General features: G+C 44.6%; 1 protein-coding gene across 3 annotated transcripts in view; it reads right to left on the reverse strand.

The window, feature by feature from the left end:
• Window positions 1-27,365, reverse strand: part of FAM13C (family with sequence similarity 13 member C) — a 507,877-nt gene that overhangs the window by 53,783 nt on the left and 426,729 nt on the right. The window lies entirely within an intron of this gene.

Here is a 27,365-nt window from a genome sequence, read left to right on the forward strand (position 1 = left end):
TCAATAAATCAACAGCCGCTGCGAAATGAGAGGACCTGTGTGCACAGGGCTCTTCTTATTTGCAGATCATTCCCTCGGGCTATGATAAGAATACGTCCTTATAATAAAAAGGGGTCACTCCTCTGCAGTGACGCTCAGCGGTGAGACCTGACACGGACATCCCAGCTGTGATGCAAAGTGAGACGTCCTTTCCTGGCACCTGCCCATGCAGTGTGTGAGTCACTGCCAATCCCTCGGGATAATCAGCTACCTTCACCCCGGGGACGTGCAGGCACTGCTGTGACTGTCACACAGGAGGGAGCACGTCTGCTCTGCAGCTATCATGCAGCAGATCCAGAGCAGGTCCAGACTCTCACTTCAGCAATGCTTTTCAACACTGTTTTTGCGAACAAATCCCCAAGTGGGCAATGTTACCACTTAACTCCAAATAAACATTGGGCAAATTTAAAATAAAGTATTATTTTATATTCATGAAACAGTAGAAGTCAGACAGGTATCAACACTGCTACTAGTGCCTTGTATTCAGGTAAATGAGAACTGGACACTAATAAAAGCACTTTACATCATACCTAGTCACATCATATTAGGAAATGAGATTTCAATTTCAGTGAATTATTCATGATGACAAATGGATTGCTAACATTTATTGATCCTGGCTACTCAATGTGAGACAATGAATCTACGTATATTGAAATATATAATGTGAATGTATTCCCCCAAAACGGTATGGTACGGCACTTTGTATCATTCATTGGTAGATAACACAATCATGATTTTTGGTGTTTAGAATACCCATTGCCGTTTCCCCAGTTGATATTCTGTGTGGTTTGGGTTAGCATGTCCAGACAATCTAGATAGAATCAGAACCTTTATGAAAAATAAGCCAATCTTCATAATTAAGGGATAGAGAACATGCTGTAATTCACCTCTTGCCATTGATGTGGGCTGAAAGAGAGCCTCAGTGAGTAAAAGCACTGACTGAAAACAATGAGACAGAGTTTGAAGCAGGCGAGCCTGGTTCAATTCCTGGTATCAGTCACTTGGGAAAGTCACTTTATCTCCCTGTGCCACAAGCCCCCAAAACACATAGATTGTAAGCTCACCTGGGTAGGGGCTGTGCCTGGAAAAATCTTACAGTGTGTACAATGCAATTTAAAACGCACTATATTGTAATTGTGAATCACTTTGAGTCCCATTGGGAGAAAAGTGCTATATGAAATTAAAGTTATTATTATATACAGGTGGGGAGATCATATAAGCGCATTTAATAACATATTTATTAAAATACTTATTTCTTTTTCAATGGGCAAATCGATGTCCAAAATTGCATACTCCTGATAAAATACCTGACTCAACACCACTCATTTTGTTATATTCGGTGAGATATTTTAAGTCGATTCATGTATTTTGAAGGCCAATATAAGAGTCCTCCTTCAGTTTCATTCTAGTTTTGATTTAAGTTATGATACACATTTCACATGCAATAGGAATAGGGGCTCGTCCTTTGGCTGACGAGGGGGAGGAGGACAGAGGAGGGGGTTGCCAGGACGGCTCGGGATGCCCCGTGGGCGAATTGACCAATGGGAAACGTGCCGACATTCTGCCGCTTCCCCCAGTCCACCCATGGCCACCCGCTGGGCAGGCTCCACTGAGTCTGGCAGACCAGAGGATGTCTCCGCAGGGGGGCTCTGTTCTCCGGACTCAGTACTCTGCCCCGCTCCGGCCACTTAGCATCCCGACACCTCTCAACATCCCGTCTCCTCTTTGAACTACGAGGTCTATGCAGACGTCCTGGCACCTTTGTAGATGCCCGGGCTGGCTGAATAGACATTTATAGTAAATGCACAACTTATAATAAAATATGTTTTATTACTCAATATCTCATGGGGAGACACATATCTGTGCGGGAGTTGGATCTGCGATATCTGGGCTCGAAAATCAGGAGTCTGGGAGACAGTCTTTGGCCCCCGAACTCCTGGAAACAAAATAATTGCATTTTGACCCAAATATCCCACATAAAAAACTGACACACAGTAAGTTTCACATTTCTAGGGCAAAGGGAATATGTAAACAGGAAAAGCAGGTGTCACTTTATTTGTCACATGTATAATCCCTGGTTTATGGTGCTATGTAGCTTCCAGGGACCCCACAGTTTCAGGGGTAACCAGATGGGGTTAAAACATTATTGTGTAGCCTGGTTGCCCCCTCCCATCACAGTAATCAAATGCTACATATATTAAAACAAAAAAATACTTTTTTTAAGTGCCGCTTGAACTGCATCTTTAATGTATGTATGTATGTATGTATGTATGTATGTATGTATGTATGTCTTTATTTATATAGCGCCATTAATGTACATAGCTGTGATGGTGAGGGGGTACCCAGGCCAATAAATAAAGGTATTATGCCCGGCTGGGTGCCCCTGATCCATATTGGGGAATTATAGAGTGCTAGCTCTGCACCCCAATAGTGGCTGCAACACTGTAAATGTATTACAAATGTCTGTGTGTGTCCCGCTAGGTATAAGGGGATGATATCAATATTATAAGTTACAATGTATGTGTTATTGTGTCCAGGTTTCCCTGTAACCGTGCAAAGTAAAAATGGTTTTAAAACGCAGCAGCTTGCATCATAGCGTATAGCGTATAGCTAACTTTGGCCAGGAACGTGCTAGCGCGCTGAATTTTGCTGTGAGCACTGCTGGGTTAAAACCAGTAAAAAGGTTATGCCGCAATTTTTATTAAGTTTTATAAAAATTGATGAATGAAAGTCCCCTCTTTTAATTGTACTAAAATTATAGGAGGGAGGGGGTTTTCATTCAGGCAGCCGGAACAAGGGAAACACTTAATTATAAGTACCATATTGTAAGGATCCATAGCAGGGAATTCCTGTGAGTGAGTCATTGTAAGGCTTGGGGAGCCGCGCCGCCCTCGGCGCACTCCACGCTTACCTTTTCCGGCTCTCCCCGCCCCAGCCTCCGCAACCTCCAGCTCCTGTCAATACTCTGGTGCGTGCACACATGCACACCCACTCCTGCCTCTTAAAGGCATATTGCCTCAAGGACGCCAGACACGCGCAAGTATGCACGCAAGCGTGCACGGACGCAAGCCCGGTCCACTCAAGCTCCACCCCAGAGAGATCACCTGAATCCGCTTACCCTACCTCCTATCACTGTCTTACCCTGCACACACCTCCACGCTGCCGTTCTCCCATTGGACCCTGTCTCCTACATATGCTCAGCTGTGCCACTGCACTTTGGCTGAGCATAGAACCTGTTGCTGTTCTCATCACTCTCTGCCTCCATAGTCCTGTCTTGTCTTGCAGTCCCGTCCTTGTGTACCGAACCGGCTTCCTCCTCAACGACTCTGCTCCCGACCTTGGCATACGGCAATACGACTACTCCGCTCTCTCCGCTCCCGACCTTGGCATACGGCAATACGACTACTCCACTCTCTCCGCTCCCGACCTTGGCATACGGCAATACGACTACTCCGCTCTCTCCGCTCCCGACCTTGGCTTATGGTAATACGACTACGTCTCTCTAACCCCGGACTTGGCTAACAGTACCTACTACTATCCGTACCTCTCCTGACCCAGCCCGGATATCCAGACTATTCTACACTCAAGACGAGCCCTCGTGGCTGTCGGTGGCGTTATATCCTTTCCCACCTCAGCACCGTGGTCCCGCCTCGTTTGTGGTGAGCACAGCGTGAGAGTCATGCAAAATGTAGTCACGGACTTGTAAGGTATCATGCTGGCACGGTTCCAGCATGTCTGAAAAAGTCCGTAGTTAAAAAGGTTCCATCCGTTAAAGGCGTTAAGCTGGGAGGAGGAAAATAAGTGCTGGCATCCTAGCAGATGTCCAGATGTCCGGGTGTAGTAGACTACCCGGCGCCAGGAAAGGGGGCTTTGCCCGGTATGCTAAGCGGCGAAGGTGCGAAGTTTGCGCATGCCCTTGGCATACTATGATGCCCTTGCCTGGTGCTGGGTGTTACTGGCAAGACCTGGGAAAAGGTGGGTTGTTTAGTTCCCACGCAGTGATTGGCTGCAGAGCATAGAGATAGGGTTTTTTACTGTTTAAAGATCCCTGCAGCCGATCGGGAGATTAGATTCATCGTGGGGTACAAAAATTATAACATCGTAACCAAGATTTGCATCCGGCTCAAGAGTTCGTAAGAACTAACGATTTCCAAACTAATTCTACAGGGGTAGAACGAAGCAAGCAGTACCGACGGAGAAATTGGGGTTGCGAGCGGCGCCCCTATCCAAAGACTGTTTTTGCGGCTTCGCGGTTACACAACTCCCGCTCCTGGGAGATTGTGCTCAGAGACTCTATTTCTACAGATTTCGTTCTGGAAGAAGAATATTTGGTTTTACCCTGTCCAAGTAAGTGTATTTTCGTAATATTTTGTAAATCAAGCTGTGTATGTTCATCGTGAAAATAAATTACAAGTTCTGGTCTCCCGTGACAATAGCGCTTCACAGTTGTAATACACGTGACAATCATAAATGACAAATAATAAAAATAACAGATTATAGGAATAAGTACTTCAGACTTAAAAATGTAAATTTAGGAAGAGGAGTCCCTGCTCTGAAGAGCTTATAATCTAATTGGTAGGTAGGACGGACGTACAGAGACAGTAGGAGGGCATTCTGGTAAGTGCGTCTGCAGGGGGCCAAGCTTTATGTGTCAGGTGCATAGTATTAGCCGCGGAGCTACTCATATGCTTTGTTAAGCATGTGTGTTTTAAGGTGGGTCTTAAAGGTGGATAGAGAGGGTGATAGTCGGGTGTTGAGGGGAAGGGAATTCCAGAGGTGTGGGGCAGTCAGTGAGAAAGGTTTAAAGCGGGAGAGGGCTTTAGATACAAAGGGGGTAGAGAGAAAACATCCTTGAGCAGAACGCTAGAGTTGGGGTGGTGCATAGCGAGAAATTAGGGCTGTGATGTAAGGAGGGACAGAAGAGTATAAAGCTTTAAAAGTGAGGAGGAGAATTGAGTGTGAGATGTGGGATTTGATAGGAAACCAGGAGAGTGATTTCAGCAGGGGAGATGCTGAGACAGATTAAGAAAAGAGTAGAGTGATTCTGGGAGCAGCGTTTATGATAGATTGTAGGAGGGACAGGTGAGAGGCAGGAAAGCCGGACAGCGGGAGGTTATAGCAATCGAGCCGGGAGAGAATGAGGGCCTGTATCAGTTTTAGCAGTCGAGCAACAGAGGAAAGGGCGTATCTTTGTAATATTGCAGAGGAAAAGGTGACAGTTTTTAGATACGTTTTGAATGTGAGAGAAGAGTCGAGTGTGACCCCTAGGCAGTGTTTTTGCGCTACTGGGTGTATGACAGAACGTCCAATAGTAATGTAGAAGGAGGCAGTGGTGCCAGTTTGGGATGAAATATGAGGAACTCCTGGGCCATCCAGGATATCGCAGAGAGACATTCAGAAACTTTGGTCTGTACAGCAGGTGTAAGGTCAGGAGTTGAAAAGTAAATTTGTGTGTCATCAGCATAGAGGTGATATTTGAAACCAAGAGATGAGATTAGGTCACCTAGAGAGAGTGTGTACACAGAAAAGAGGACAGGTCCCAGGACAGAGCCCTGGGGTACCCCCACAGAAAGATCGAAAGAGGAGAAGTTGGTGTTAGCAGAAGAGTCATGAAGTACGATGGGAGAGGTAAGAGGAGATCCATGATAGAGCTTTGTTCCGAATACCAAGAGAATGGAGAATGTGAAGGAGGAGAGGGGGGTCCACGGTATCAAATGCTGCAGGGAGGTCGAGTAATATGAGCAGAGTGTAATGGCCTCTGTCTTTGGCAGTATGGAAGTCATTAGTTATTTAATTGAGGGCTGTTCCAGTGGAGTGAGCAGTGCGGAAGCCAGATTGTAGGGGGTCTAGGAGAGAATAGGTGGTGTGAAAATGGAGCAAGCGAGAGAATACAAGGTGTTCAAGGAGTTTGGAGGCAAAAGGCAAGAGGGAGACAGGTCGATAGTTAGATAGACAGGTAGGGTCAAACTTGCTGTTTTTGAGTAATGGTATGACTGTTTCATGTTTAAAGGAGGGAAAGGTACCAGAGTAGAGGGAAGAATTAAAAATGTGTGTGAGCAAAGGGATTATTGTAGGAGTAAGAGGTTTTAGGAGATGGGAGGGAATGGGGTCAAGAGGGCAAGTGGTAGAGGGAGAAGAGGAGATCAACAGTGACACATCCTCCTCTGTGACTGCGGAAAAAGAGTCAAGGAAGGCAGGAGGAGAGTTAGGAAGCGGTTTAGGGTGGGAGGAGGAAACAGAGGGGATGTTCTGACGTTTGGATTCCACCTTTTCCTTAAAATAGTCAGAAAAGTCCTGAGGTGAGACGGAGGAACAAGAAGAGGCAGCTGGAGATGATCCGAGTAGGGAGTCAAAGACAGAGAAGAGTCGGCCTGGGTTAGACTTCTGCGTGTTCATTAGTGAAGAAAAGTAGGTTTGTTTAGCCTGAGAGAGGGCAGAATTGAAACAGGATAGCATAAATTTGTAGTGAAGGATGTCTGCGAGAGTGTGAGATTTCCTCTAGAGGCGTTCATTGGAACGAGTGCAGGAACTCAGCATGCGCGCATGGGAATTTAGCCAGGGTCTGGGGTTAAAAAGGCGAGAACGGCAGAGAGAAAGAGGGTCATGTAGATCAAGAGAGGAGGACAGGGTAGATTTGTAGTTCCTGACAAGGTTGACAGGGTCTGGAGGAGGGCTGAGAGAGGAGAGGGAGGAGCATAAAGTGGAATCAAAAGCTGGTAGGTTAATAGAGCGCAGGTCTCTGCAGAAATGAGGGGGAGATGGAGATGGAGAAGGGGAGAAGTGAGAGAGAGAAAATGAGATGAGGTGATGGTCAGAGAGAGGTAAAGGGGAGATTGAGAAATCAGAGAGAGAAAAGTTTTTAGTGAAAACCAAGTCTAGGTAGTGGCCATCCTTGTGGGTGCTGGCTGCAGTCCACTGTTGAAGGCCAAATGAAGAGGTAAAGTAGGAAGCCCAAGGGAGAGATGGGTCATCAATGTGGCAGTTGAAGTCCCCAAGGAGAAGAACAGGGGAGTCTGAGGAGAGAAAGAAAGAGAGCCAGAATTCAAAGTGAGAGAGAAAGGCAGAAGGGGGGATGAGTAGATGTAGGTGGGCGATAGATGACCGCCACGTGGACAGGGAGAGGAGAGAAGATCTGGACAGTGTGAACCTCAAAGGAGGGAAAAGCAAGAGAGGGAGGAATGGGAAGGGTATTGTAATGGCGAGAGAGAGGAGAGGAGGAGCCCCACGCCTCCACCCCTGCCATCAGGGCACGGAATGTGGGAGAAAGAAAGGCCACCATAAGAGAGGGCAGCTTTCAGAGCAGAGTCAGACTGAGTGAGCCAAGTATGTTATATCAAAGAGGAGCAGAGAGTGAGATAAAAATAAGTCATGCACAGAGAGAAGCATGTTAGAGAGGGAGCGAGCATTCCAAAGGCCACAGGAGAAAGGGAGAGAGGAGGGAGGGTGACAGGGGATGGGTATGAGGTTAGAGGGTTTGACAACAGAAGGAGTAGAAGTTGCATGTGAGAGGCAAGGACGAGAGAATACATAAGTAAGGCAGGGACCATGATTGGGAGATATATCACAAGAAGCAAAGAGGAGAAGCATGGAAAGAAAGAGAATGTGTGAGGAGGATTTGCAGGGGTGTTTTTTAGTGCAGGGGATATAGCTGTGTGGTGTCAGAGGACGCAGGTAAGAAAGGAGTTCATGTGAACTGAGAAGTGGTGAAGGAAGGAGAGATGGAGATATATGAATAGAGTTAGAGACATAATGAGGCTGGTAGAAAGAAGTGCGTAATTTGAGAAGTGAGGTCAGAGCAAATATAAATAGTAATGGCGGCATGACACCAATAGTTCAGTGCTGAGATGTGCAGTCTGGGATAGATACTATCCTCCTCTCCAGCGAAGTTTAAATACAGGAATCAGGGCCAGTATGTGTTGTGTTGTCCACTACTTTTGAACTCCCTTTTAAACTCTAGCACTGCATGCTACTTAAAATGTGCTACTTTAAATATGGCCTGCTTTAAAATCAGGCTGCATGGCAGCATAACATAAACAGACCTCTCTGGCGCTGAGGAAAACACAAGCACGGTGGGGCTAAGATGGTGAAAAGCTTGGATCTTTGGAATGACGTATCTCAGGAGGAGACAAAAATAACATACGCACTACTATAGTGCATTATCCTGGGATATCAGAGAAGGAATCCCCAGCTGGGGAAAAGCGCCAAGCACTGCTGTACTGGAAATGCCAAATGACAAGCTGATGCTGCTGGATCACTAAAAATAATTATTTATTAGTTGCTGGACATGTACAAAAAATAGCGGGCACCTTGCGGAGGCGCACTCTGACGCGTTTTGTACCTCTCGGGTACTTTGTCAAAGAGTTTATCCTGGGATATCAACTGATAAGCAAGGTGTACAAAGGCAAAGGATTTAATGATATTATTAAAAAAAAAAAAAAAAATAGACATGTGAGCACACACAGGGTGTTCACAACAATTAAAATCAATGGGTAATGACCTTGGTGACTGGTGTCACACCCTCCTCCGCCGTGGGTAAAAATGGAAAACCTACTTACATCAAGTGTCTAGGTCTCAAGCCTCAATGTGGACAATCTCACAAGCAGATTGGACTTTCCCCCGTCTATGGGCAAATGCCCATAAACCTCAATGAACTGAACAACGCAATGTTGTAAAGAACAGTGGGCCAAAACTCCTCCCCAACGATGTGAGAGACTGATACAGTCATACAGAAAATGATTACTTCAAGTTATTGCTGCTAAAGGTGGTTCTATAAGCTATTGAATCATAAGGTGTACTTAGTTTTTCACACATGGCTTCTACATTTTGGCTTTATTTTTGTTAAATAAATCATGACATGGTGTAATATGTCATGTGTTGTTGTTCATCTGAGGTTGTATTTACCTATTTTAAGACCTGCTAAAGAACAGATGATTGTTATTATGTCCTGATATGTAAAACCATGGAATTCAAAGAAGGTGTACTTTTTTTTCACATTACTGTATATGATGATTGCAGTACAGTACGTGCATCGATAAGTGGGAAAAAGGTAGTGCTTCCCTTTAAGTACATTTTCGCTTTACATACATGCTCTTGACTCATTGGGTACGTTAATGCGGGGGGTATGCATGTAGTCTTTTTTTTTTTTAGAGCTGCTTTACATTTATTACCATACGAGATTTATTCACTATTGGTGATGCTGATGATTAATGATTTATTCTTTCACATTTTTGGTGTTATCACATACATGTTGTAATATCTGTTCACTTTAAGTTCACAATTTATTTACAGTACACTACCGACACACTTTATTCGAGTGTGGCCGGTACCGCAAGCCGGGAGATTTCCCGGCTTGCTAGTGGCCGCCCCTCGGCGTGCCGCGCGTCATAGACGCGCGGTCACGCGTCATCGGGAGCGTGCGCCCCCTGCACGCGTGTCCAGGGGCTCCCCGAGGGAGCCCTGGTGTCCCGCGATCGCGGGAAAGCGGCAGGGGGTTCCGGGGGACCCGGCGGACCCGGCAGCGGTAGGGAGAGCGCCCCGATCGGAGGGCGCTCTTCCGCTGCTTCGGCGCGCGCCCGTCACACTCGGGCGCGCGCCAGGCTACTGCTGCGGCACAGAACGGGCAAATGCTCGAATAAACTGTGCCGCAGCAGTATGTGCACAAGTATTGTAGTGCATGGCACTGTTCACTGTGTTAAGTGTGTATTATACACATTAAATCCTACACCCTTCCAGTAATCAGGAGCGCCCGATTACATCTCTCTTTTTCTCAAATTTAAGTTAAATGCCTGGGGACCGCGTGAGGCCTCTGCAACTCAACTTAACGAGTTTTAGTTGCCTTCGGGACACGTCGCCATGGCAACGCGTCGCCATTGGGGTCATGTGACGTCACATGACCCGCGACATCATTTGACTCCGCACTAAGGTAAGGGGGGAGCGCGAGCACTGGGGAGAGCAGGCAGGGGGGGCACACCCCTGCTATAGGGTATTTCAAAATAATGTGCCGGGGCTTATTATGAATTCCTTGTTAGAAGGAAAACACAAGCTGCTTTTAAGGGGAAATCCAATGTACTGGAGCCATTTTTCTTTTGAACAACTTTTCAATTCAATTAGCTTACTTTGAAAATTTGAATTTCCCCTAATGTAAAAAAAAACACAAAATTCCTCTTTTTGCTTCTTGTGTAAATATATATACGTTTGTTTCAATTTTCTCTGGATCCAAACACAACAATAAAAAGAAAGAATCTGGATGAACAGTCTCCATGCATATAGATCAGTTTACAAACAGTGTCATCACAAAATAAATTAGGCGAAGATTGTATGAGTACAAAACATTTGATTACTATGGAGGCATTAACAGTTTCAAAAACATTTACAAATACTTATACTTGTTGATTTGTATATCAATGGTGTCAATCACATACAATTAGCTTCCAGAATACGGTGCTGCCATTTGTTCTGCAGGAGGTTTGCCGCCTAGCAACAGCTGGTCGGATGCAAGCCTCCAAAAGAATGCTGCTGCAGGCAAAAAAAAACACGTCAGTAATGGCTGCCTGTCACGTGACCAGGGGCGTGTGCACAAGTCGGATGCAGATTTTTCCTCAGCAGAGAGGAAATGGACGATGCAGTCTCTGTAACTGCCACGGACATGCCATGGCGTTTTGCAAGGGAATCTCAACATTTTTATTAAACGTGTAAAAAATGGCCCCAAAAGACAGTTTTCCTCTGACTCATCAGGGTCAGATAAACCAATGAAAAAAAATCAGTGTTAGGACGTCTGTCAGCTCCAACCCGTAGGCCTTTCCCGATGGAGAGGTCACAGGAAAAGAGGAGGATTTTCCCTGTTTGGCATTAAACGCAACAAATCACTGTGGGGAAGGGGGTTGAAGGGGGGAGGCTCTGCTGTCTTTCCGGGACCGTACGGGTAATGGAATGGTCCCCTTCAGATGAGGAACCCGTATAGCTGGCTGTTCATTTACTTTCTCTGCTCCAATGAAATGGGACTCAGAAAAAAATCTCTAGGCCCAGTGCCTCTAGTGAAAGAGGTAGAAGGTGTGACATACAAATAGCGAGGGTCAGTCTCGTAGGGAAAACTCCTGCTTCAAGGGCATATAACACCTGATGGGCTATTGATCCAGAGTCGGAGGTGCATGACTTTAACACTCTGGCATTTCTGTTATCGCTCGTCAAAGAAGATGACTTGGTTTTAAAAAGCCATACAGGCATACTGGATATTCAGGCACCAATAGCCCCAGAAATTGATCCGGCATCAGTCACCATGAGTAGCTTCTCCCAGCAGACTGTTCAGACCAGTTATTGTGAACTGTTCAATTTAAAATAGCTGTCAGCACAGTTCCACTCCTATTTATGTGGAAAAAAGAGGAAAGAGAAAGTATACAGCGAACTCAGGTGTCATGAAAGTTGCTCTTAGCATAAAAATTGGCCCTTCTGAAAGCAGTTAGCAGGGCCACATTAATCATAAGCCAGACATTTAATTATGTCACTAGCACCCGTCGGTTGAAATCAGTTGGATTGTCCGATTTGACCCCTCAGGTCAATGAATTTCCCAATGTAGAAAATTCTAATTTATTTGGCCTTCATTTCTAGATGAAGTCAGAACCAGACACAAATATTTCACGGACATGAAAAGCTCTCCGTGAGAAAGTACTACAGGCCCTTTTCGTAGCAAGGGTCAGACCATCAGACCCTATGAACCGACCCGAGGCAACTCAAAACCGGGTCAGGCGAAGAAAACTTCCTTTAAAAACACATTCAACGAAGGATCTTTTGCTCGCGAATCCTTTCAGACAGGTTGGGAGACAGGTCGATGCAGACCTCCCTTTCCAGATCTCTGGGAGTGGGATTGTGGCAATGGCAAGAAATTACATCAGACAAATGGATGCTCAGAGTGGTAAACAAAGGCCTCTCACTTCCACTCACGAGATTTCCTCTCCAGGTTACTCCTTTCTAAAGAAACTGCAGCTCTCGCTTACACTCCACCCTCTCTTCAGCTCTGGGGCAGGACAGAGTTAGCGAGTTTAGCAGTTTCAGGCTGGGTCACCCATCTATTTCTGGTACTGAAGCCAGATGGGTCAGTCCACCCAGTTCTAAATGTAAAAAACAAATACATTTATAAAACAAAACAGATTCAGTATGGAAGGTCTGTTAGACATAACCAGTCTAGTCTAACCCCAGTGTTTTAAGTAGACTTAAATGATGCATTTAATGCGGTGCTAGTTTATCCAAATCACAGGAGACGTCTCTGTAACGATGCGCGGAACACGCCCCCTGCGGCGTGTTCCTTTCTTACCTGTTTACTTCTGATCGCTGCCCTCTAGCTGCGAGTCAAGATCCTGTGTCTTTAAGGATTCTGAAGCAAGCAACGCCATCTTGCTTTCTGGCAAACCCTGCCCTCTTCCTCCTGACAGGAAGTAAGCCTCTCTTTGACTTTCTCTTTGCATTTAGTCTTTTGCTACCAGCCCTGGTGCCTGCTAGTACTCATCGCATACTGTTCCTGTCTGGACCTCCTTGGGACCTTTACTTATCTCCTGTGGATTCCGGAAGACTGGGACAGTCACTCTTATACTACTGAGGTTAGTTTATCGTCGGGTAGTGTAGGTACCTGCTTAGTAGGGTTCACCTTGACGTGGTAGCAGGCTTATAATTCCTTGGCCAATGGATTAGACTAAGAACCCTTATGTTATGTTTAGTTTCGCTGCACCTTGCTGTTTCTGTCACTATGCCTTTAAGAAGTCTGGACGTCCTCCAAGAAGCAATTCTTCTCTTGATGTTACCTTGTGCTCTGGACTCCATGCCCATGTTCCATGTTTCCTGGTTTCCGTTTCCAAACTCCTGTGCTGAAGCATTGGCTTCCCGCAACCCCCGCGTTGGTGCCTGAGAACGCGCGCACTTCCGCACTGCTGTCAGAGCATGCGCGCACATGCAGCTGGATCAGTCGTGTCTCTGAGCTTGGCTCCGCACCTCCGGACGCATCGCGCCTTCTCATGCGCGTGGCGCGGTCACGTGACAACGTGCGCCGATCCCCAGCTGCGCAGCAACTTACTCCCTTCGTATCCCCTGCGGCCTCCCCACCTCGCATATGGGTCCTTCCCTTTCTTCCCTGCGCTTGTGAGGAGAGCACAAGCGTGACAGTCTCAGGTTCAAGTTAAAGGGGTGTCTTTACGAATAGACAGTCATGGTATTTGGCCTCAGAGGAAACAAAGCAGAAGGACTCTGCTACCAGTGCTCAAGGGCCAACAAGCGTAGAATGTCTTATTCTTAAGTCATAATGACACACGTCTGCAGCATATAAATAAAAACTGTTATCAAGCGTATTAAGCGGACCAAGTGGAGCAGGCTGGGGGGAGGGGTGATGTGGGGTGACACTAAGAGTCGCCGACTATCCTAAAAAAGAACAGCCTGGCTAACGCTAAGTCACCCGCAGCCCACTCTGCCAATGAAGATACCTGCTGTCACGCTGCTTGATCCGGTGTAACCACGGAGAAATGTAGGTGAATCACCGGAGTGTATGCATGCAATGTAGTGTGTCCTGGAATCCACGTGCTACCAGCAGGAGTAACCGGAATAGCCAAACGAAGAAGCGGTGCACTGAGGAAAGTAGGGGACCACACGCAGCTCTAACAAAAAATGACTATTTAATTGAAAAAAAGCGACAAACATCACGAAGCTAGGAACCTCTGACGCGTTTCATCCTGCAAGGGACTTTGTCAAAGAGTGAGTGGTAAACCATCTACATACTCCTCTATATACCACCAACTAGACTGTGATAGGTTAACAATAAATTGGTTAAGGACGGCAACTCCTTCAAACAGCTGCAAATTAATTAATGAGACTGCCGTTCCATCTATACCGGCATAGTGATGTATAAGAGGGGAGAGAGGGATAACAACATACAAGTGTATACATAGTACATTTAGACAACAAATAATGATAAACAACTTATTGCAAAACTACTGTAAGATAGTGTAAACAGTAGTAGCAAAAAATTATATAAAACCAACATACGAGCGACATGAGTAAAACAAGGAAAGGATTTCAATAAAGAAATAATATTGAAATAAACCAATCAGAATAGATAAGAGACAGGGTGATGGATAAAGAATCAATAAATGTTAAAAAATATATTGTAAAAAGAAATAACATAATAAAGAATAAATAATAATATAATTAGAATAATAAAAAAAATAAAGAATAACACATATATAAAGAATCAATCAGAATCACTAAATATAATGAAATAATATTTATATTAATCATAAAATATTAACCTGTATTATATCAATATAATAATAAGAGATTGTCAAATGAAAACATAAAGAATTAATAATATCATAACCATATTAAAAATAATAATAATAATAATAACAAAAAATTATGATATATCAAAGTGTAGATAATAATCAGTATAGTGAGCAAAATAAATGATATTAGTAATATCACTAAAGTAGAATACAAAAAGATAAATACACACAATAGTGAAAAAGCATAATAACTAAACATGAAAGAGTAAAAGAAAAAGAAGCAGCATATATTCATATTAAACCAAACCTATAACAATATAAGAACAGTAAAAAATCAATACTTAAACATTCTTCATTGGTTAGACTAGGAAGTGCTTAAGCTCCCAATCTGTATTTATACCATTGGGATGCAATCTGTTCATGATATAGATCCAGTGCATGTCTCTCTTATTTAATACATTTAAACTATCACCACTTCTAGGATGACATGGGACATGTTCAATGTCAACAAATGAGAAATTAGATATATCACCATGAGGGCAAGTAGAGAAATGGCGAGACACTGGATGTTTATCATCCTTCTTTTTAATAAGACGTAGGTGTTCCATAATCCGTGACCGTAAAGGTCTCGTAGTACGTCCTACATATTTTTTATGGCATCCACATTGTAATACATATATAACAAAGGATGTATAGCAATTGATAAAACTATTGATGTAATGATTGGATTTGTATGATTTGAAAGATTTTGTAGATTTAGAATATTGACAAATGGAACATCTCCCACAGGTAAAAAAAACCTTTAGGGATCCCACGTTTCTCTCTATAATTATCATTAGATCTAAACATACTAGGTGAAAGATGACCAGCTAGAGACCTTCCTTTTCTGAATACAAATTTTGGACCATTTTGAACAATAGATGAAATATCTTTATCTAAAGACAATGGGCCTCATGCAGAGAGCAGCGAATTTAAAAATTGGAGAGTTTAATAAAAAGTAGCTTTTTTGGAGAGTTTTATTCTCCATATGCAGAAATGTGCGAATTCTGCAATGTTTGGCATTAATGCGTGTGGTGAGTTAGAATTGGAGAGATGCGCGCTGCAGAAATGTGTTAAAAAAAAATCGCGCATTTTTTTTCCCCTTTCTTATAGGCGGCGAGCTCCATGTAATTGCCAACTTTTCTTGGCGAGGCAAATAGTAGCAAATCGCGCCATTTTCTTGGCGCGAACAGCCGCTAGATGCCATTCGCGGCCCTCTGCATTAGGATATTTTTAAAACTGGCGAGATGTAGGTTCTCGCCAGGCGCGCGGCGAGATTTTGAAAAAGAAAAAAAAAATGGCGCGTTTTCCGTAACTCGCCATTTTCGGCAGTTTTCTGCGCGAATTTCCCCAAATAATGGCAAGATTTGAAATAGCGCTGCTCTCTGCATGAGGCCCAATGTGTTCCAATGTTTATAAAAAATGGCTTTGATTTGTCGTGCTTGTCTATTAAACGTAGTTATAAACAAAGGACAAGTAGAATTGTCCGTTCCGAATTGTGTGGGTGTTTTATTACGTCTATTGGATTTATTCATATTTTGCATAAGTGATCTCCTGTCAAGTGACTTTGCATGAGTATACGCCTCATGAATATCATTTAATGAGTAACCTCTCTCTTGAAATCTCAAAAACATATCTTTAGACTGAATCTGAAAGGCTTCGTCACTAGAACACAACCTTCTCAACCTAATAAATTGTGCCTTAGGGATGCCCTTGATGAGCGATTTAGGATGGCAGCTATGTGCAGAGAGAAGTGCGTTACGAGAATGTACTTTTCTATAGATGTCAAACTGGATGGATTTGTTAGTGTCAATATATAAAACAAAACAGATTCAGTATGGAAGGTCTGTTAGACATATCCAGTTTAGTCAAACCCCAGTGTTTTAAGTAGACTTAAAAGATGCAGTTAATGCGGTGCTAGATTATCCAAATCACAGGAGACGTCTCAGGTTCAAGTTAAAGGGGTGTCTTTACGAATAGACAGTCATGGTATTTGGCCTTTCCAAGGCCCCATACACAGAATCATGAAGTAAGTAATGGCTGCTCCCCGCCTCTGCGGGCATTTATCTAGATGTCATGCTTCTAGTACATCAACACAATTACACCATGGCTCTGTTTAGGATTTACTATGAACATAGAAAAATCAATCCTAAACACTTCGGAGTCCATTCAAAAACTAGGGTATATGCTAGATACCTTTTTGTTATTTCTCTGTGTCCTTCCACAGAAGCTCAAGTCCATACAGCAAAAAAAAATATCACTTGTGAGCACATTCACATGTCTCAGACAGGTCTGCAACCCCCAGCTTTTCCTCATTATCTCTTAGCATACAGTGCTTCCACTGCAGCCAGGGATTCTGAGAAATTACATGCAAATGAGCATACCGTCCATACAGGAATATATAGATCAGGTCTTACACAAGGATCTCACTCTATTAAGGACACTGGCAGCAGTACTAGTAGATTTCTAGCCATGGGTCCTCTCCTGTGCAGACAATCACAGTTTCTTCTGGCACAACATGTATGGCAGGGGTTACTTTGGTCAGCCCTAATCAAGCTAGACCAGTTCTCAAAGACAGAACTAAGTTGTTGGTCTCACACTCACCTTCCTCCTTCTGTTAGAACTAATAGGAGCCAAACTAGCCCTTCAGTCTCTAGTCTCTCAACAATAAAAAAAAATAAAGTTATTGATTCAGATGAACAGAACAGCCGTGTCATACATCAACAGAATAGCAGGCACTCGCTCCAGAGATTTTTTTCAGCAAGGCACTAAAGATCTGGGCTTGGACTCTGACCAAACAAATTCACCTCTCAGCAATGTCCTGAGATTTGTATTACAAATGTGGACCAAGGAGACCTGGAAAATGGACGCATTAGTGTTTTCATGGACATTCAGAACTGCCGAACATCTTTCCTTCTCCATCCCTTATCCCAAAAGGTATTACAAAAGATCAGTACCGACCGGGTAAAAGCATTTATCCTGACATACCCATTATCACCACCCAAACCATGTATTTACTTAATCCGCCTTCTCAACAACAGCCAGAATGTCCAATTGGGGAATACTCTATTGTTTTCAGGGTATGAAGGACCTCCTATAGGAACTTCCAGCCATGTCATCATCGAATTATCTGTGGGAGTTTAATAGAACAGTCCCTTTCATTAACCGCTCAAAAATTAATAAACTCCTCAATAAGACGACGTACTAGAAAAAAATATATAATGCAATCATTCAGGAGTTGAAATATTGGCATAGTGCCAAGAGACAAAACCTCAGCTACATATACATTTCAAGATGGTTTTGTGGCTTCTACACCCTTATAAAGGGTCTACACTCACAAAAATGATATCTCTGCGTACTTAGAGGGGCGACATTGTCAAGGCGTATAATGGCAAATACTCTTCCACTTGGGACATTGATCCCGTTTGTTTTTTGGTTATCTCTACACAACACCTCTATAGATTTGAGAGCTTTATCCCTAAGGTTGGCATCCTTTCTTTGCAGTCAGGGGGGAAGAACTCTCTTTGGTTCACAAATTAGTACAACTTCCATCTGGATTTTCCATCATTCTTAAGGGGAGTACAAAACATGTACTATACACAAATCTCCAATAGAATTAGATTTTGTTAGCTACACAAAGATCCTTCCCCTTCTATTGTCAACTGCATTTCAGGATACCTGGACAAAACCTCAAATTTAAGACCTGACATCACCAAATTACTAATAATTTCCAGTAAACCATTGATACCAGCAAAGATGAACACTATTCGAGGTTGGATACTCTCTGTGATGAGCGATTAGAGGGCCTGCGGATACAAAAGCAGCCAGCAAGGGGGAGTTTTGTTACCAACCATTATGCAAGCGGTTCACTGGGCATCTTTTTGCACTTTCATAAAGCACTACTGGAGACATTCTGAATCAGACACTTTGCTAGAGCAAACCCCAGGTAAGGGATATTCTTCCACCAGTTGTTGCTAGGTGGCAAGCCTCCCGAAGAACAAAACACAGTTTGTAGGAATCTGTGATCTGCACACTTCCTTTGAACTATGGAAAAGAATTGCCACCAAGCAACAGTGGCCCACCCCAACCTCCACTTTAAAATAACCAGACAATTTGTGTCTCTATTCTAGGCATGAACTGGGGACCAGGACAGGATCATTCGGCACCTCCTAGGGGAGATCCCAAATAAGTGTACATAAGGAACCAAGAGAGCCCCAACAAGCTGAACCAGTATTCAAAAAGAGCTCCCCCCCAAACAAAAGAACAACCACCAAGTTCTTTATTAAACTCATTCAACAATTTGAAGCATCACAACAAAAGTGTACATACAGTATCTCATAGGTTAAGTGGATATTAAGATATTTAAATTTGTACATGTAGGGTAACACTAAAAAATTGTCATTAGTCCATCAAGCTTATGGAAAAGTCAGCCCATGGAGGCACACGCACGACTTTGGTCATGTGCCAAGTAGTCGCAACTAAAGCAGCTTTTCTGCCTGCCGCACCATTCATTAGGAGGCTTGCATCCCACCAGCTGTTGCTAGGTGTATATATGTCTTTATTTATATAGCGCCATTACTGTACATACTGTAGCGCTTCACAGCAATGGCAATCCTTTTCCCTAGAACAAAGGAAGTTTGCAGATCATAAGTTGCTGCAAACTGGAGTGCCACTGATTTAAAGATGGTCAATCGTGTTACCAGCCCAACTCGTATTACCATGGATTGCACCTCAATGAAGAGGGATCTTCTGTGCTAGGGGGGAGAATGTTAAAAAGGTTGGAGGAGATTTTAAACTAGGTTGGAGGGGGGAGGGGAAAGAAACAGATAATGAACTAAATAGAATAGATGGGGATGGGGAATTAGCAAGGAGTTATGGAGGTAAAATGGGGGTAAGTGCGAGTTTGACAAGCAGCGAGACACCCATATTAAATACAGACAATACTAGAAAACTTCTAAAGACTAAACAAAGTGGGCGCAGAAAGGAAGGAGCAGATAAGATAATAGTACAGACTGAAAAAAAAACTTAAATGCATGCTTGCTAATGCAAGAAACCTGACCGATAAAATGGGGGAGCTTGAATTAATAGCTGCAAGGGAGCAGTATGATATCATAGGCATTACTGAAACATGGTGGGATGGACCGTATGACTGGGCAGTTCATTTAGAGGGTTATTCCCTTTTTTCAGAAGGATCAAGCAAATTGAAGACAAGGTGGAGTATGCTTATATGTTAAACTGGGTCTAAATTACAATTACATGACCCAAATTATTGAGGAACCAACCAGGAGAGGAGCAATACTGGATTTGGTAATATCAAACAATGTAGAAGTAATAGCGAATATTTAAGTCAGGGAAGATTTGGGTAACAGTGATCATAACATGGCCAATGTAAAATAAATGATCAAAAAACAGATTACTTGGGTTCAACAAAGACCTTAAACTTTAGAAAGGCAGATTTTAATAAACTGATGACTTATCTACAAGTAATACACTGGGATGATGCTTTTGCATGGAAAAATGTAGAAGATAAATGGTCAGTCTTTAAAACATTGTTAGAAAACCACACTCATCAGTAATTGGGTAATAAGTATAAAATAAATAAGTCAAAACCAATGTGGCTAAATAAACAGGTAGGGGAGGAAATGAACAAGAAGAGGCAGATGTTTAGATTCTTTAAGTCAGAAGGAACTGAGGCATCGTATCAGAATTATAAGGAATGTAACAAAAATTGCAAAAGGGCAATTAAATTAGCAAAAATGGATAATGTAAAAAGGATTGCAATGTAAAGTAAGATCAATATTAAAAAGTTCTTTAAGTACCTTAAAAACAAAAATATTATTTTAATAAATAAATAATATTATTATTTGTATTACCTTAATAACAAAAAAAATCATAAAATAAAATATAAGACCCTTTCAGTGTGAGATGGGAAGGCAGATTATTGGAGATAAGGAAAAAGCAGAGGTATTAAACAAATTCTTTGCCTCTGTGTTTACCAGGGAAAATCAATTTCAATAGTAGTGCCGCAGGAGGAAGCCACAACCTCTATATTAACGAACAATTGGTTAACTGAGAAAGAAGTTTGTAGGTGGCTTGATAAAATTAAAATAAATAAGGCACCTGGCCCCGATGGCATACATCCAAGAGTTCTTAAGGAGTTAGGTTCAGTAATAGCCAAACCATTACATTTAATATTCAAGGACTCCATTTCCACAGGCTCAGTAGCACAAGATTGGCGTAAAGCCGACGTGGTGTCTATATTTAAAAAGGGAGCTAGATCACAACTGGGGAATTACAGACCTGCAAGCCTGACTTCAATAGTGGGGAAGCTACTTGAAGGTTTAATGCGGGATAATATTCAGGAATATATAATGGAAAACAAAAGTATTAGTAATAGTCAGCATGGATTTATGAAGGATAGATCATGCCAAACTAACCTTATATGTTTTTTTTGAGGAGGAAAGTAGGAATTTAGACCAGGGTAATGCAGTTGATGTGGTCTACTTAGATTTTGCAAAGGCTTTTGAAATGGTTCCACACAAGAGGTTGGTTTACAAAATAAAGCAAATTGGACTTAGTAAAAAATATTTGCACCTGGATTGAAAACTGGTTGAAGGACAGACAAAAGAGGGTTGTCATAAATGGAACTTTTTCAGGTTGGGCTAAAATTGTGAGTGGAGTACCTCAGGGATCGGTACTGGGACCCCTGCTTTTTAACTTGTTTATTAACGACCTTGAGGTTGGCATAGAGAGCAAAGTTTCCATCTTTACTGATGACACTAAATTATGTGAGGTAGTAAATCAGAGCAGGATATAATTTCTCTCCAAAAGGACTTGGCTAGACTGGAAACTTGCGAAGGTACAGTAAATGGCCAATGAGGTATAATACAGATACATGTAAGGTTTTACATTTTGGGAAACAAGAATAAACAGGCGATTTACAAATTAAATGGGGACAAATTATGTGAATTCTTGATGGGAAGGATTTAGGAGTGCTTGTAGACAGCAGGTTTAGCAAGAGTGCCCAATGTCATGTAGTAGCTGTAAAGGCAAACAAGATCGTATCTTACATTAAACAGGGAATGGATAGAAGAGAAGTAAGCATAATGATGCCCCTCTAAAAAGGATTACTAAGGCCACATCTTGAATATGCAGTATAGTTTGTGGGCACCACTCCATAAAAAAGAAATTATGGAACTAGAAAAAGTGCAGAGAAGAGCCAGCAAATTAATAAAGTGAATGGAAAAATCTGATTATGAAGAAAGGCTAGATAATATAGATTTGTTTACACTGGCGACACACTTTATTCGAGCTCGGCTAGTCCCACGAATTCGGGTATACCCGGGTGTATTGAGGTTTGTGACTGTTTTCTGCCCGAGTGCATTGAGTTATTTTCCGGCAGGGATTGAAGCATTTTATTCCCGCTGGCTGCAATACTGCACAGTACATATATATATACTGCATTACAATTCATGAATTTATGCCATCTGGTAGACACGCGAAGCATTGCAGCCTATTAAATCCTTATCATTATCATTTAACAGATCAGCCGCCCGTCAGCCAGGCATGAACCCAGGCTGGGAAGGCAAATGCAACGGGGCTTGTCAGAGGTGAGTAGCGGCGCATTCCAGGTATCTGCCAGGTACATACCGGGTATTTGCTCGAATAAAGTGTGTCGGTGCAGTACATTAGAAACAAGCATCTAAGAGGGGATATGATAACTATATACAAATATTTGGGGACAGTACAAGCAGCTTTCAAAAGAACTACTCATGCCAAGGGCAGTACAAAGGACTCGGGGCCAACCCTTAAGTTTGGAGGAAAGGAGATTTCACCAGCACAAACGTAAGGGTTCTTTACATTAAGGGCAGTTAACATGTGGAATTCATTACCCATGGAGACTGCGATGGCAGATACAATAGATTTGTTCAAAAAAAGGTTGGACATGTTTTTTTGAAAGTAAAGGTATACAGGGATATACCAAATAAGTAAACATGGGAAGGATGTTGATCCAGGGAGTAATCCGATTGCCAATTCTTGGAAAAAGTATCTGTCGTCTAAGTTTAGCATAGATTGATGGATATAGGTCTTTTTTTTCAACCTCACCTGTTGTTTAACTCTGTGTTACGCCGGAGTAGCCCGCAGACCATACCTGTCCCTAGAACTGAGGTGGCAGGTATGAATACACACACCGACAGAGCGACGGACGTGTCCGGGTTGTGGTATTAGATGGTGCCAGACCAGATGGGGTGTATTGCGTGAATACTTGCCGGTACCGTTTTCCCAGAAGAATGGTCGTCGCCGTAGGGGTAGGAGACGTATGGAGGGATCGAGATGAGTGCCGTGGTCGAAGGGAGCCAGAAGGTACGTAAACAGGAACAATCCGAAGTCGAGAGCCAAATTGGGTAGTCTGCCAAGCCGCGTCAAAACCGAGAGACACAAAGAACAAGCACTGTGAAACACCCATACAAAAACTATGACGAGCAAGGAAGCACAGAACAGAGAGGGTATATAAAGCTGGAACAGCCAACCAGGAGAGGGGGCGTGCCTGGAGGAGCCCAGGGAGCTTCAGTGCATTGGATGCTGTTCTTAAAGCTCAGGTGATACTCAGCAAGAGCCAGATTGTAACCGTGCGGTGTTTGGGGGCGGAGCCTGAGTGGGGATAAGTTCAAGGGCTTTTGTGTGTGCACTGTAAGTCCGACGTGTGCATGAGAGGAAGCAACGTGGGGTGCGCACGTGCATGCGGGGTGGCGATTCCGCGCCGACGGCTGCGGCGCAGAGCGTGGAGGAAGAACCTCGTGGAGCGTCCCACCATGCCGAGGGGTAAGTGATGAAGCTGAAGGGGGCTTGCGTGGTTGTAGTGGAAGGGTCTGAGCAGTGTAAGAAGAGAGCCGTAAGCTCCGCCTGAGGCGCTGTGTGCTCACATTCCTAACAGTACCTCCCTCTTCAGGATCGGCCTCAGGACGATCCAAGAACGGCTTGTACGGAAATTTCCTCCTAAAAGTCTTCAGGAGGCTGGGCGCATGGATGTCTTTGAGCGGAACCCAAGACCTCTCCTCGGGTCCGAAACCCCTCCAGTGGACCAAAAACTGAAGCTGCCCCCTGGAGATGCGGGAGTCCAGTAAGGCTTGTACCTCGTATTCCTCGTTATTGAGTACCGTGACTGGATCTGGCTTGCTGGTCTGTTTAGAAAAGAAACAATTGGCAATGTGGGGTTTTAATAGCGAGGCATGAAAAACGTCTGTGATCCTCATGGAGGGTGGTAGTTTAAGGCGAAACGCCACTGGGTTAATCTGCTCCACGACGGGAAAGGGTCTCAAAAACCTAGGAGCCAGTTTAGGGGAAGGGACTCTCAAGCAGATGTTTCTTGACGAGAGCCATACTAAATCCCCTGGCTTGTAGTTGGGTGCCGGCCGACGGTGGCGATTGGCCTGAAGTCTAGCAGTATCGGCAGCCTTGTGGAGAGACTTTTGTACCTTGGACCAAATGTCTTGGAGAGTGGAAATCCGTTCGTCTACTGCCGGTACCCCAGAAGCCAGATTGGAAAAGTAGGCAGGGAGGGTGAAACCCATAATTGACAAAAAATGGAGATTCTTATGTGGATTCACTTCGGGCCGAATTGACCGCGTACACTGCCCACGGGAGGAGTTGGGACCAATCGTCCTGGGAATCGGAGATGAAACATCTGAGGTATTTCTCCAGCGACTGGTTAGTTCTCTCTGTCTGTCCATTGGACTGGGGGTGGTATGCAGAGGAGAAGGAAGAGACAATTCCCAGTCTTTTAGTGAAGGTCCTCCAGAACTTGGAGATGAACTTGGATCCTCTGTCAGAGACAATGGAAGACGGAATGCCATGGATCCTAAAGATATGCTCGGAGAAAATGTCTGCTGGGGCGGGAGAGGAGGGCAGTCCCTTGAGGGGGATGAAGTGGGCCATCTTCGAAAACCTGTTTACGACAACTAAAATTGTGTTGAAGCCCCTAAACCTAGGGAGGTCGACTATGAAATCCATGGAGATATGGGACCATGGACGAGCAGGCACTGGCAATGGGAGAAGTCCCTGAGGTCTCTGTGGAAGTGTCTTGTTCTGGGCGCATACAGGACAAGCGCGAGTGTATTCCGCAATGTCTTTAGACATACTGGGCCACCAAAAGTTCCGACGAATTAAGTCTAACATCCTTCTGAAGCCCAGGTAATCTGCGGGTTTAGAAGAGTGTCCCCAATCTAGGACCTCTGGAATGAATCTGGGCGAGACGAAGAGCCTGTTAAAGGGGATCGCCGTGTTTGAAGGGATCTGTTGCTGGTCCCTTTTGATCTTGTCTAGCGATTTGAAGGTGGAAGTAGCCAAAATTCTTTCGGGAGGTAGGATAGGTTCCAAAGTTGCCTCAGGCCAGTCTTCTGAGGAGTATTGTCTGGACAACGCATCTGCCTTCACGTTCTTCGTTCCCGGGATATACGATAGGTGATAGTTGAAGCGAGAGAAAAAGAGTGCCCAGCGAGCTTGTTGAGGACCGAGGCGACGTGCTCCTTCGATATAAAGTAAATTTTTGTGGTCCGTTAAAATAGAAAATGGCTCCCTTGACCCTTCCAACAGATGTCTCCACTCTTGTAGTGCCATTTTAACGGCCAATAATTCTCTGTTGCCAACGTCGTAATTCCTCTCGGGGGAGGAGAATTTCTTGGAGAAATACGCACAAGGGTGAAGTTTATCCTGGGGCGAGTACCTCTGTGATAGTACAGCCCCTGCACCGCAGTCCGATGCATCAACTTCTATTACAAAGGGAAGATCCGTGTTGGGGTGGCGCAGGATAGGTGCCGTTACGAATGCCTCTTTAAGGGCCTGGAAGGCGGAGATAGCTTCCGCGGACCAGGCAGAAGGGTCAGCCCCTTTCCTAGTCAACGCCGTGATGGGGGCCACTAGAGTGGAGAAATTGCGAATGAACTTCCGATAGTAGTTCGCAAATCCTAAAAAGCGCTGGATAGCCTTGAGAGTTTCTGGTCTGGGCCATTCCGTAACTGCCTGGAGTTTACCTGGATCCATCAAAAAGCCTTCATCTAAAATAATGTAGCCCAGAAATTGGGTAGAGCGTTGATGGAAGGTACACTTCACTAGTTTGGCGTACAGGTGATGTTTGAGTAGACGTGAGAGGACGTACGAGGTGTGACGAATGTGATCCTGGAGATTCTTGGAGAAGATCAAAATGTCATCTAAATAGACAATAACAAAGATGTTGAGCACCTCCCAAAATACGTCATTAATAAAGTCCTGAAAGACAGCCGGGGCGTTACATAAACCAAAAGGCATGACGAGGTACTCATAATGCCCACAGCGGGTGTTGAAGGCTGTCTTCCACTCGTCGCCCTGCCTTATGCGGACCAAGTTGTAAGCCCCACGGAGATCCAATTTGGAAAATATCTAGCCCCACGCAGTTTATCGAAGAGTTCCGTGATCAAGGGGAGAGGATAGCGGTTCTTGATGGTGATACCGTTCAAGCCCCGGTAATGAATACATGGCCTCAGAGTATCATCCTTTTTCTTCACGAAGAAGAACCCTGCTCCCGCCAGGGAACTGGACGGCCGTATGAATCCTTTCTCAAGATTCTCTTTTATGTAGTCTTCCATGGCTTGAGACTCAGGTATCGACAATGGGTAAGTCTTGGACTTGGGCAAGGTATATCCTGGGACCAAATCGATGGGGCAATCGTAGGACTGATGAGGAGGCAATTGTTCTGAGCGGACCTTGTTAAAGACCTCGCGGAAAGGGTGGTACACAGGGGGAAGAATGGAGTCCTGAATCATTGTGTTAGCCAAGAGTTTGGGAGACTTCCCTGACCTCCGTTTCCAGGTGATGGGGGTAGGTGAGACCCAGTCAATTGGAGGGTTGTTCTTCAAACCAAGGTAGGCCGAGGGTTACCGGCGTACCTGGGGCATGGATGGCGTCAAGGACCAGGGTCTCGCTGTGGGAGTAGGTAGATAGGAGGAGAGGTACGGTCTGTAGCGAGCTAACGGCTGGAGACAGCGCACGACCGTCAATCCCAACCAAGGCAATAGGTTGGGCCTTCTTCACCAAAGGTATCCGGTTCTGTTTGGCGAAATCGAGGTCTACAAAGTTTCCTCCAGCACCGGAGTCCATAAAGGCAGCAGTAGATGTGCGAAACTCAGCGCCTGCGAGAGAAATAAGAATCGTAAGTTTCTTAGGCAGTGCCTCCTTGGGGAGGGGACGAGAAGAGATAACACCCAGTGAGAGCCCCTCCATACTCACTGAGTGTTCCCATTTCCCGGACGCAAAGGGCATGCACGGACCAGATGTTCAGGGGATCCACAGTAGAACCAGAGTCCGCCGGCGTAGCGGTGTTGTCGTAGTGGATTCCGGATCTGTTGCACCCCTAATTGCATTGGCTCGGGAGGCTCCAGTGCCAGCTGCTGCGAAGGAGGCGGTCTAGGAACCAGAGGAGAGTTGGGGAAGGGTGCTTGGAAGATTAGTGGCCGGGCATGCTGACGCTCCGAGCGTCGTACCTGGATGCGTTGATCAATGCGTACGGCCAAGTCGATAAGCGCCTCCAATTGGTCTGGTCTGCCGAGCAAGCTCGTCCTTGATAGACTCTGAGAGACCTTGCCAGGAGACGGAGACGAGCGGCTCTTGTCCCCAGTTCGTCTCGGCGGCGAGCGTGCAAAATTCCACCACATACTGTGTCACCGATCTTCGCCCCTGAGTTATCTGGAGGAGGGAAACAGACGCCATCTCCCGGCATGCAGGGGAATCAAAGACTTGTCGGAACTCACCCTTGAAGGCTAGGAAGTCTTGTGTCAGATCCGGGCGCAACTCCCAGACTGGCGAGGCCCATGCCAGCGCGCTGCCCGTCACTAGGTTGTACGCATAGGCTACCTTCTTCCGGAAAGTGTCGTACTGAATGGGTGCCATTTCAAATTGAACCTCGCACTGGTTAAGGAAACCTCTGCACTCCTGCGGGTTGCCAGCTTACGGCTTGGGAGGCGGTATCTTTACGTCCTGACTGCTGGGTCTGACTGG

Source organism: Ascaphus truei, chromosome 8 (assembly GCF_040206685.1).
Source record: "Ascaphus truei isolate aAscTru1 chromosome 8, aAscTru1.hap1, whole genome shotgun sequence".
NCBI lineage: Eukaryota > Metazoa > Chordata > Amphibia > Anura > Ascaphidae > Ascaphus > Ascaphus truei.